Source organism: Myodes glareolus, chromosome 17 (assembly GCF_982192425.1).
Source record: "Myodes glareolus chromosome 17, mMyoGla1.1, whole genome shotgun sequence".
Taxonomy (NCBI): domain Eukaryota; kingdom Metazoa; phylum Chordata; class Mammalia; order Rodentia; family Cricetidae; genus Myodes; species Myodes glareolus.
In genome coordinates, this window is record NC_142042.1 from 51,291,113 (window position 1) to 51,304,767 (window position 13,655).

Genomic DNA, 13,655 nt, shown 5'->3' on the forward strand with positions numbered 1-13,655 from the left:
TGAGCTCCTAGAAATTTTCTGGAGTTCCTAGAAATGGGGGGAAGAGCCCCCAACCATGGTCTTTAAGGCTATGGGTGAGCCCTTCATTGGCATTCATCTCTGGATTGTTTCCCTTAGCTAAAATTGTGTTCGGACAGCCTGGGGCTGGTCCTGCCACAATTGGGAACCCAGGATCCCACAGATTTTTCTTTCTATTTTGTCCTGCCGGTAGGGGGAGGCATCCCATTAAAGACCTTGTGGTGTCACCATTATAAGTGGCTTTTCACGCTTTCAGCTATAGGTAGCAAGCCATCCATGTCTGTCAATCCAGCCTCCCCCTAGGATGGATAACTAAATCTCCAGGCCTTAATGTTCTGCTTCTTCAGCTCCTATCCTCACTCTGCCAGTTTCCCACTGGCTTCACTTTTATGGGAGCTTTCTAACTACTGTCAGTGCACAGGCAAATGGAAGGAGTTTCCTCAAACTGCCCCTGCCATCGCAACTGTCGCCAACAAGTTTGGTTGGATCCACGAGGTAGCTGTTTGCAATTCCAGCCTTTTGCTACCTGCTGCAGCTTTTGGCATGGTGGCTAAGGGACAGGACAGATCATGCCTCTAGGTCTCTCTTATTATTAAACTTAAAATTCCTGGTCTCAAAAATTGTGACTTCTCTTTACACTATGTGACCACTGCCATTTTGACTGAGGTCAGGTGGACTTACCACCATCATTTTTTTTTCATTTCTTTTTTTAATTGATTTTTATTGAGCTCTACTTTTGTATTCACTGCTCTCCTCCCTGTCTCTCCTCTCCCCCCCTCCAACCCTCTGCTAAGGTCCCCATACTCCAAATTTACTCGGAAGATCTTGCCATTTTCTACTTTCCATGTAGAATAGATCTATGTAAGTCTCTCTTGGTGTCCTCATTGTTGTCTAAGTTCTCTGAGATTGCGGTTTATAGGCTGGTTTTCTTTGCTTTATGTTTAAAAACCACATATGAGTGAGTACATGTGATAATTGTCTTTCTGTGTTTGGCTTACCTCACTCAAAATAATGTTTCTTAGTTTCATCCATTTTCCTCCAAAATTCAAGCTTTAGTTTTTCCTTTTTTGTTTTATTTTGTTGTTTTTGTTTTTGTTTTTCTGGTTTTTTTTTTTTTGCTTTGTCGTACTTCATTGTGTAAATGTACCATATTTTCCTTATCCATTCTTCAGTTGAGGGGCATTTAGGTTGTTTTCAGGTTCTGGCTATGACAAACAATGCTACTATTAACACAGTTGAGCATATGTCCTTGTGGCATGATTGAGCATCCTTTGGATATATACTCAAAAGTGGTATTATTGGGTCTTGAGGAAGATTGTTTCCTAATCTCCTTAGGGGAGAGTTGAAGGGGGGAAGAAAAAGGCAGGGAGGGGAGCAGAGAAAAATGTAGAGATCAATAAAAATCAGTAAATTTCCAATCTCCAGGAGGATAACTACATGATTTTTTTCAGGTTCACCTTCTTATTTAGCTTCTCTAGGATCACGAATAATAGACTCAAAGACCTTTAATTATGGCTAGAATCTACTGATGAGTGAATACATACCATATTCCTCTTTTGGGGTCTGGCTTACCTCACTCAGTAAAGTGTTTTCTATGTCCATCCATTTGCATGCAAAATTCAAGATGTCATTGTTTTTTACCACTGAGTAAAACTCTAATGTGTATATGTTCCATACCTTTTTTAACCATTCTTCTATTGAGGGGCACCTAGATTGTTTCCAGGTTCTGGCTATTACAAATAGTGCAGCTATGAACATAGTTGAACAAATACTTTTGTAGTATGATAGGGCATCTCTTGGGTATATTCCCAAGAGTGGAATTGCTGGGTCCTGAGGGAGGTTGACTCCCAGTTTCCTGAGAAACTGCCACACTGATTTCCACAGTGGCTGCACAAGTTTGCATTCCCACCAACAATGGATGAATGTTCCCCTGACTCCACATCCTCTCCAGCATAGGCTATCATTGGTGTTTTTGAGTTTAGCTATTCTGACAGGTGTAAGATGGTATCTCATAGTGGTTTTGATTTGCATTTCCCTGATCGCAAAGGAGGTTGAGCATGACCTTAAGTGTCTTCTGGCCATTCGAAGTTCATCTGTTGTGAATTCTCTGTTCAGTTCAGTACTCCATTTTTTAATTGGGTTATTTAGAGTTTTAGTGTCTCGTTTCTTGAGTTCTTTGTATATTTTGGAGATCAGACCTTTGTCTGATGAGGGGTTGGTGAAGATCTTCTCCCAGTCAGAAGGCAGCCTTTTTGTCTTACTGACAGTGTCCTTTGCTTTACAGAAGCTTCTCAGTTTCAGTAGATCCCATTTATTTGTTGTTTCTCTTATTGTCTGTGCTACTGGGGTCCTCCTTAGGAAGTGGCCTCCTGTGCCTATATCTTGTAGACTACTTCCCACTTTCTCTTCTATCAGGTTCAAAGTGGACAGATTAATGTTGATGTCTTTAATCCATTTGGACTTGAGTTTTGTGCATGGTGATAGATATGGATCTACTTTCATTCTTCTAATGGTTGACATTCAGTTATGCCAGCACCATTTGTTAAAGATGCTATCCTTCTTCCATTGTATACTTTTAGCTCCCTTGTCGAAAATTAGGTGTTCATAGGTTTGTGGGTTAATATCCGGGTCTTCTATTCGATTCCATAGGTCGACTTCTCTGTTCTTATGCCAATACCAAGTTGTGTTAGGAGGAGGGGCAGAAATGGAAACATTTATAATTTAATAAATTTCAGACAGTTAATAAAACAATTGGGAGTATGGGGTAGGGGCAAGAAGGAAGAACTGAAGGGGAGAAGGGGAGGAAGAAGTAAACTTGAGGGAATGGAATAGTTGAGACGGGGAAGGACAGAGACAGAGAGCAAGGAAAGAAATATCTTGATTGAAGGAGCTTTTATGGGGCTAGCAAGACACATGGGACTAGAGAAATTCCCAGGAACTTGCAAGGATGATCCCAGCTAAGACCCTAAGAATAGTAGAGATAGTGTCTGAACTGGCCTTGTCCTGAAGTCAGATTGATGACTATCTTAAATATCACCATAGAACCCTCATCCAGAAACTGGTGGAAACAGAGGCAGAGACCCTATTGGGATTCCCACTGAAACAGTTTACATGGGCTAATGGGAGCTCACTAACTCCAGCCAGACAGGGATGGTATCAGCAGAGGACCAAATTAGGACCTCTGACTGTGGGTGACAGTTGTATGACTGGGTCAGGCTGCAGGGCCTCTGGCAGTGGGACCAGGATTTATTACTACTGCTTGTACTTCCTTTTTGGAGCTCATTCTCTTTGGAGGGATACCTTGACCAGCATAGATATAGTAGGGAGGACCTTGAAGCAATGTGCATTACCCTCTCTGAGGAGTGAGTGGGCGGTGAACTGGGAGAGAGAGGTAGAGGGAGTGGGAACTGGGATTGGTATGAGAAATGATAGTTTTTTAAATAAAATTTTAAAAATATAGACAATGTTACAATAAAAAAATAAAATAAAATAAAAATAAGTAAAAAAAAGTATCAAGATTACTCTCTCTTTGATTGAAAATAGTCTCTCAATAGTCAATAGGGTTTTCCTGAGGTTCCTATTTGAAGTTCTGGCCAGAATGTTGTAAAAACGTACATCATTTAAGCTGACCAAGTTGAAACCACCTTGAGTAGCTGGTATAAAACTGGTCTTAAAGTAACACTATCAGCACCATGATGCCATATCAACCAGGTGGAGTGTTATGGGGTTCCATCTTCTTCCTGGAAACTTCAAAGATTACTACCAAAAAATAAATCATTCATTGTAGAAAACTTTAGAATCATTTATATAAATATATGTTAAAAGAAGGTATGATAGAGACAAAAAATGGGTATGGAGAATGAAATTTTTTCCTAATTACATTTTCTTTCTGTCCCATACAAAATGACTCCTGCCATGAGACAGAAACTCTGAATTTTTCTTTTAACAACATGCTTGGATTTAGAGAAGGATAGTCATTATCCAACTCTAAACCCAGCTTTGATTTTTAAACAGAGATATATACATGTTCAGATAATCAAATTTTACCATGCCAACAATATCAATTACCAAGTCAGATTTTGCTTTGCTTAGAGATTCTTTAAGGATGGCTATCTTTAAAAAAAGAAAAAGATAGCTATCTTTTCTTCTTTGGCATGAAGATGTCCAAAATCTCTCAAATTTTTGAAGATGAATATTTTCTGCAAACAACATAACAGAACCCTGCCCCAAACCCTATAAGGTTTCCTTACCACCTGTATATTTGTCACCTCTGTAGATGAGTTTTCATTTCTCTTTCTCTAGATGTTTCTCTTTTTCAAACACAAATCAATATTAGTTTTAATGATACCCATAGATTTTGTTCTCCTGTAGAAACAAGAATAAAACCCTTTGCCCAATGGAGCACATTCCCTGGTTTCATTGTGCGGTCAACACACCATTTAAATACACTGGCTGAATTAATTCAAAAGTTTTTTTCTATTATCCAATGTCTCTCTGATGCTAGTGTTCATTTCTCATTAGCATGAATAAAAACTATTATATAATCTATTTATGGGGTTTTTTCCATCCCTTTCTGTTTGTTTAACATATCCTTTATAGTATGGTTTGTTCTTTCTAAAACTGCCTGACCTGTAGAATTGCTTGGTATGCCTATAATATGTTTTATAGTATAATAAGAAAAAAAATGTTTCATTTTTCTTAGTGTCATATGCTAGACGACTATCCATTTTCATTGATGCAGGTATACAGATGATGGCCATAACTTCTAGTAAGTGTGTAATTACTGAATCAGCCTTTTCATAGCTCATGACATTTGCCCATTGGAATCCTGAATAAGTGTCAATGGTGTGGTGTACATATTTTAATTTTCAAAATTCTATAAAGTGGTACTTATATAACTGTCAAATTTTACTCCTTTGAGTACCATTTTGGTTATTCCATGTAGACAACAGTATTTGGCTATGGAAAAAACAAGTAGGACATCTCTTTATAATCTCCTTAGCTTGTTGCCATATAATAGAAAACTCTTTCTTTAAACCTTTGTTATTGACGTGATGTTTTTTATGAAATTCTGAACCATTCAGCACATTTCCAATCAGTAATCAATTTCTGCCTTACCTTGTGCTAGAAGACCTGGAAAACCCATATGGTATCGAATGTGTGTTATGTATATGGGACAAAACCTATTCCTGAATATATCTTGAACCTGAATGAATAATGAAATCAAATATGTATCATCTAGTATAAATTCAGAAATTTCAATATGCAAGACAACTATTTCTGCATATTGTGAATCTGCAACTATACTGAGATATTCTTTAAAATCTCTTAATATTATGAGAACAGCATATAATTCTGCCTTTTGGACAAATCTTCCATTTAGTAACCTCCCTTTCCTGATTTGCTTTTGCTTTCATATAGAATTATGGGCTCCAGTATTTTGTGTGTCATGCACAATGTGGAGTAGAATTTAAGCAGTTCTCCTTATAAGGTTTATAACTGCTCAGTTCTGTGGCTTCTGGATCCCTGGGTTCGCTGAAAGAGTTAAACCTCTGTATAAAGTCACCAAGGGTGACTTCACCTAGACTAAAGAAAGGCAGAAATTATTTGACATTTTGAAACGAAAACTCCTGAAGGCTTGGACTCCCAAAAGTAAATGAGCCTATCTCAGGCTTTATGTGGAAGCAGCCATCCATGTGGATGCCATTCTGTAACATGAAGGGGCCTACTTGTTGGGGCATCTGTCCTACCCGGCACCCCACAGCTGACAAGCCCCAAAGAAAATCACACAAAGGATTCTATAAGATTATAAACTGATTGGCCCTGAGCTCAGGCTACTTATTAGCTCTTATAACTTATGCTAGCCCATTATTTTTATCTGTGTTAGCCACACAGCTCAATACCTTTCTCAGCAGGGCAGTTTACATTTTGCCTCTCTACTGGTCTGAGCAGAACAGTGCTGGGAGCTTCCCGATTCCCATAATTCTCCTATTCTCCTTGCTCCACCTTTACTTCTTGTCTGGCTGTCCCACCTATACATCCTGCCCGGCCAATCAGCATTTATTTAAAACATGATTGACAGAATATAGACAGTTTTCCCGCACCAGTTCCCCTCTTTTTTTTTAAACAAAAGAAAATATCCATAGTCCATTTTGGGGGAATGTGAGTGTAGTATTCCAGGCTACTTACTGCTGATTGAGGGTGCTGGTAATCTTATGGGGACGTAAAAAAAATTTAGAATTATAATAAAGTCCTGACTGGAATATCCTGTGAGTTTTGATCATCTCAGACATCTGGGACATCTGTTCCTATCAGAGATTTCTCAGGTGGTCTTCCTTGATCAAACCAGATTTTTTTTATCTCAGAATGAATCCAAAGCCTCTCACTTCCTGTGGAAAAAAAAAGCAAAACCTCTTCTCCAAAATAACGTACATTTTGACTTCAACTTTGAAGTTAAAGTATGTTCAAAATATCTATCTTGTATTAATTCAGCAGGATTTATAAGCAAATATCATTTGGCAGCTGTTGCTCATTCCTCAGCATTCAAACAATTCAAATTGAGCATAAAAAACATACAGTTTCTCTGTGAATTTTTCATCTTTACGTGGATTTACATTAACTTCTATTTGTTTTAATTTTTCTTTTAAATTTCTAGTTTTTGAGACAGGTTCTCTGTGTATCTTTGTCCTAGAACTCTTTCTGTAAACCAGGCTGCCCTTGAACTCACAGAGATCTGTCAGTCTCTGCCTCCCAGGCATTGGGATTACAGGTGTGTACTAACACACCTTGAAGTCACAGAGGTCAATCTACCTCTGCCCCTGGAAATCTCAGAGGTCAATCACCCTCTGCCTCCCAAGTGTTCAGATTAAAGGTGTGTACTACCACAGGCAACTACTCTCTTTCTTTCTTTTTTACTTTAAGAACTTTAAACTTTAGCCTGCACATATTTTTAACACACTGTAAACCATTTAGAGGTTTTCTTTGTCTTTGAATCTCTCTTTACTATATCTTCCTCATTTTCTGACTACATGAGTCTTTAATTTGCTAAGCAGTATGGAGAGGATTAAAGCCCTTGCTTTGATGGAAAGATCCAGGCCATTTCTTAGCTCCCTGAGATTCATGGTGAAGGTACCAGCCAGAGTCATGTTCTCTGCCCAAATCTATGGCATTTCAAGGTCTGTGCCAGCAAGCAAGCTGCAGTAGTGTGCTCAGAAATCACACTCAGATGCTCCATAGTTGAACCAACTGCCTGAAAGAGTCAAAGTTTGCCCTGGCAGGTCAGCCCACAAAGCCAGCATTTTATAATGGTGCAGCTTTTTTCCTGCTACAGCTGAAAATTGAAAAGCATGTGGTCAGCTTTTTATAAACACTATTTAAGTGTTCATGGCAGGACTTCTTAAGAGAGCTGCAAAGTTTAACAGCTAAAGTTAAGTCATGAAGCCTCTCTTAGATGAGAGCACTTGCTTGCCTCTAGCAAGCAGAGCAGACCCAAGAAATTGCTGCCACCAAGAAACCATGAGTAATGATGCTGTTCTGTTCTAGAGTTACTTTCCAAGCTGTTGCAGGCTTTATGTGGATGCAGTTATCCATGTTGGGCACCATCCTATAGTAAAAGGTGAGTGGGCCTGCTTTTCGTACCACCCAGCTCACAGCAACCCAGCTAGCTTAAATCCAAAATAACCACATGAAAATTATATTAATTAAATTACTGCCTGGCTCATTAGTTCCACTCTCTTCTTGGCTAACTTGCACATCTTTACTCAACCCATTTCTAATAATCTGTATGTCACCACGAAATCGTGGCTTACCTGGAAAGATTCAGAATGTCTGGCCTGGCAGCTTCATGATGGGTGGCCCACTCTGCCTGCCTCCTTCCAGAATTCAGTTCTATCTTCTCTGCCTACCTAATTTTCAGCCCTATCAAAAGGCCAAGGCAGTTTTCTTTATTCAACCAATGAAAGCAACACAAACACAGAAGACCTCCTACACCAGTATTCATGTGGGTGCCAAATGAAGATATATATTATAAATTAAGCCCACACTAGCTCAAATGTGAGTATAATAAAAGGTCTTTTATTCAGGGATAGTCTCATAGATCATTGTCCTCTGCAAGAATGGGGAAAAAGAACTAAATCAAGCAGCTGGAAAAAAGGGAGCACAAGATTCACAGCTGTACTAATAGTATAAGAGGCCACATCTGGGTTGATATCTTAAAGGCTATTGACTGAAGGATTTCTCACAGCAAAGTAACACTTGACAATTGTTAACCTTATGTTGTTAATTTGTGTTCTCAGTGGTGCTTTGTATCTTAATAATTATGGCTTTTAATTTCTTTCCATAATTCCTCAGTTTCTTTTTTGTTTTGTTTTGTTTTTTTAAACAGAGCTTTTCTGTGTAGCTTTGGCTATCATATAAATCATTCTGTAGACCATGCTGGTCTTGACCTCATAGACATCTGTCTGAATCTGCCTCCTGACTGCTGAAATTAAAGGCATGTGCCACCACCACCAGGCTGGCAGAAAGGTCTTAGTGACAGAGGAGAGAGAGGACACTAGAAGACCAAGAACTTCTGAATCAACTAAACAAGCACATATGAGTTCATAGAGACTGAAACAGCAATCACCTGGCCTACAGTGGCCAGGAACAAGTCCTCTTCATATAAGTTATAACTATTAGTTTAATATATTACAGTACTCCTCATTGTGAGAGAAGTGGGTCTATGATTCTTATACCTGTGCTTGGTAGTCTTTTCCTATTGTTTGTTTTCCATGTCCAACTTCAAAATGATAGTCTTTCCTTTACCTTATTATATCTTATTCTTGTCATGTTTAGTTATTATCTCTTAGAAGACTTTCCTTTCTAATGAATGACAGAAAGGGAGTGGATTATCCAGGGAAGGGAAGTAGTTAAGAATGGGAGGAGAAGAGAAAGGGGAGACTATAATCTTGAAATAGTGTATGATAAAAGGTCTTTCTACAATAAAAGAATATATATATATATATATATAGTCTCTATAGTAATAGGTTTCCACATGACTTTTTCAAAAAGTCTTTAGTGTCAGTTATCACTCCCCTTAATCTCACCTTTATTCTGCCCACCATCCTCTCTCCCACTTAAACCTACTTTTCTGTTTTCCTTTTATCTCATTATGAAACTGTATATCTTTTCTTTGGAAGATTGTATCCTCCTGCCTGATCCCTTTTTAATTACCTAATCTCTGTGGCTTTTCAGATGAAGCATGCACATCTAAAGCTTAACGTCAAACATCCACATATAAGATAAAATATGTGATGATTATCCTATGGGCCTGGGTTACCTTGTTCAGAATGATGGTTTCTAACTCCATCCATTCAGCTGCACATTTCTTTTTTCTTGAGAGCTGAATAATACTATATTGTATAAATGTGTCATGTTTTCATTGTCTACTCGTCATCTGATAAACATCTAGGCTGTTTTCCATTTCTGGCTATTATGAATAGTACAGCAGTGACCATGTATGATTGTCAAGTATTTCTAGAGTAAGATGTAGAATTCATTGAGCATGTTGCAATGAGTGACGGACTAGATCTTGAAGTAAATTGATTTTCAGCTTAACAAATGGGAGAAAATATCTGCAAATCATTTATCTTACTGAGGATGCTATACCAAATATATCAAGAACTTATCTTAAGAACAAGGAAACAACTTAATTGTAAAAGGGAGAAAACCCTGATTAGACATTTATATTGAAAAATAATATAAATATATTCAAAAAATAATATAAATGTCCTAGAGATATATAGAAATAGTTGATCCATTACTCATAAGAGAAATGCAAACCAAAACATTACTTAGTTGATTTTATCAAAAACAGAATAGACAAGCCATATTGTCAATGATAGCACTTAAATATTCATTGTAGCATTATTCTTACTTATTTAAGGTACATATTACAGCAAATGTTTAGAAAAGAATGAAACTTTAAAAATTATGTGCTATGATATGCAGTGAATTATGTTATTCAATCTTTAAAAAAATAAAAGCTGTCATCTTCAGCAAAATTTTTAACTTTAAAGATATGTTAACTGAAATTAACAAGGCACAGATTATCAAATAATGCAAGATCTCACTTATAAGCAAAATTTAAAATATTTGAACTCATAGGAGTAGATGGCAGAATTTTATCTTTTGCTTTTATTGGAACTAGATTCCTTTCTCATACAATATATTTGATTATTGTTTCTCCCCATTACACAACTCCCATTCCCCCACCTTTACTTGTCCCTCTGTATTCAAGATGTTTTTCTCTGTATAGTAGATATTATTACAAAAGAACAGGCTTCTAAAAGATAACTAAATGAGACAAAATAAAATATATTAATGAAGCAAAAGCGATCATATTGAAAATATAATGTTTAAGTATGGGAAGAAAGGATTAAAGGGATGTTGGTCAACCATACAAACTTTTAGTGAGATAGAAAGAATGAGTTCAGAGCTTATCTCTGGAACATAGTGTCCACAATTCATAATACTGTATTGTATGTTGATAATAATTTGTATCAACAGGAAATCAAAACATCCTGTCTATCCACAGGTTCTTTATCCTGACAATGATGCCTTTGTGAGTTTCATCATGTGAAGCAGGCCATAAGTCAAACGGAAATATCACAGAAGATGGGGTAGAAAGAAACAGAGACAATGGACAACAGTAAAAAAAAAGTGTTTTCCAGAAACAACAGGGAAGATGCACATATGAATTCACTGCAGTTGAAAACAGTGTGCATAGGACAACCAAAATCTCAAGCCAGACAAAGTATGTGCATGAAGAAACGTGGGCATGAGATCACATTTTTAACTGAAGCACTGGTGCAAAATGATAGGCTCTGGAAGAGTGGTGTGACTTGTAGCCAATCCATATTCCAGTGGGTTCCCACACACTCAAAAATATATAGACAACGCAAATTAGATTATGTGAGTTTAAAACAAAACTGAGGACACTAAAATTGTATAGGTAGAGACAGAGAGCATCTTGGGATGTTTGAGAAGGGAGTGAATTGATTTGAATGTATTATAGAAATTCTCAAAATTAATTTTAATGCTTCTCATTTGGACTTAGGTCCAAATGAGAAGCAGAAGGAGGGAGAACGTGAGCAAGAAAGGCAGGACTAGAGGGAACCTTCATCTGACGATAGATGGAGATAGAGACGGAGACCCACATTGGAGCACTGGACTGAGCCCCCAAGGTCCAAATGAGGAGCAGAAAGAGAGATCATGAAAAAGGAATTCAGAACCGTGTTGGATGCGTTCACCCTCGGATACAAGGGGACTGATCTAATGAGAGCTCACCAAGGCCAGCTGGACTGGGACTGAACGAGCATGTGATCAAACCGGAGTCTCTAAATATGTCTGACATGGGGGCTGACTGAGAAGCCATTGTCAATGGCACTGGGTCTTGTTTTGTCTGCATGTACTAGCTTTCTGGGATCCTAGTCTGTTTTGATGCTCACCTTCCTAGACCTGGAGGGAGAGGAGAGGAACTTAACTTCCCACAGGGCAGGAAACCCTGACTGTTCTTTGGACTGGAGAGGAAGGAGTGGAGGGAATGGGGGGGAGGAGAGGGAGTGGGGAGAATGGGAGGGTATGGAGAGGAGGGGAGGAAGTGGAAATTTTTATAAACAAATAAATTAATTAATAAAAAATAAATAAAATTTTTAAAAAAAAGAAGGTGAACCTGAAGAAAATAAAAGAAAAGTGGTATTATTGGGTCTTTAGGAAGATGGTTTCCTAATTTTCTGAGAAATCACCACACTGACATCCACAGCGGCTGTACCAGCTTCCCACCAGCAACGCAGAAGTGCTCGCTTTTCCTGCACAACCTCTCCAGCCTACCCACAGATACTGGTAGTGTGTGGAAGACAGAGGTGTGGTTATCCAGTCTAATCCCTGTCAACCCCTCCCACCCCTGCTGTGGTCCATGGGGGTTCCTGTGAGGCACATCAGGGGCTCCGTTGTAATCTCATGCATTTCACTCTGCCCATGTGTGGTCCATTTGGCCTTCCTCCCTCTGAGCCTCCCTCTGAGCAGGGTAAGGGCTGGCTATTGTGCCCTTCCTGACTGGGTGTGTGCATGCATCTTGGTCTCAATCCTCGTGGTGCTCCTGTAGCCTTCTAGGCCTACCCTCAGAGGTGCCTGATACTGAGCAGTGGTGGCATTCGCCGGTTCTGTGTATGCCTTTTTACCACCATCTTAACTGAGGTCAGGTGACTTTACCGCCATCTTTATTGAGTGGCTTTTCTGTACAACATGTTACCACTGCCATTTTGACTGAGGCCAGGTGACTTTGCCACCATCTTGACTGAGAGCCAGATCAGGTGACCAAGTTCCACCATCTTTACTGAGGTATTCCCTACTTGGTTCCCCAGTGTTAACTCTTTTACATGGGTGACCTTACCACCATCTTAACTGAGATCAGGTGACTTTGTCACCATCTTAACTGAAAGCCAGATCAGGTGATCTAGTTCCACCTTTATTACTGAGGTATACCCTGCCTGATCTCCACATTTGCTTATGTTTTTGTCTCTAAATTCCTCTTGTTGATTCTGTTTCATGTGTGTTTTGCACAGGTGCATGTCTTTGTTAGGGCCCACCACCAGCATCCACTTCACTCAATTCCTATTCACTTTGTGTGTATGTGTCCATAAATGTAACTTAAATGTATCTATGTTTATTTTCAAATGTTATAATTATCCATTCATTGCATCTCATTCTAGACTATAAAGCAATAATTCTCATGTTTATGTCCATTTAAGTCTCTTACAAAAATACTTTATATTTAATCCGACCCTCATTTAAAGTATATTAGGATGTTCTCTACTATTATCAATTCTGCCGTTAATCTTCTATTGCAAGCAGTTTTTTCTTCTTTCTGTCTTTTTATGAGTATAAATCTTATCTGTTAAGACAAGACCCAGTACAGTCAAGCTCAGACCCAGTCCTCCAGGTAGATTCTACACTGTAGTTACATCAGATAAACAGCCTTCAACTGCTCAGAGATCTGGGGAATATGGCATTTAAATATTTAATTATTAAAAATTTTTTCATAACAAAAAGAGACAGATTGGCTCCTAGCAACATCACTATATTTCCTCTAAAGAAGACAGAAGACAAATGGGCACAGAACAATGTTCAACTACCAAGCACTGACAACTGGGCAAAACTGCCTTTCATCTAAACTGAAGATCTCCAATCGTGGACAGAATCACTGAAATCAACAGCCTAGCTGCTCAGGTCAAGGTAGACTTGTCTTCCTACAGATTTCTTAGCCCATAGGATCTTCTGGAAACTGGCAGGCCCTGAACTAAACAGAAAAAGGCAAATACAACCTTCATCAACAATGGAGAACCCTGAAGAGTAGCTCTAGGTGCCAACCAAGTAAGTTATCTCTTATTTTTTAATCATTAACTCAAATAAATTATATCCTTTTCAAAGATCTCTCTGATGCAGTTTGACAGCTGAGAGGTTTTGTCAGTTTAAAAGAACACCTTCACCAAATAAATTTCTGTAAAATACCAATATAAGACCTACAAGTTATAAAGGTGTGAGGACAAATACAAGTTATCAAATGTCTTTCTCACACTGTTTTCCATAGCCTTAAAAAT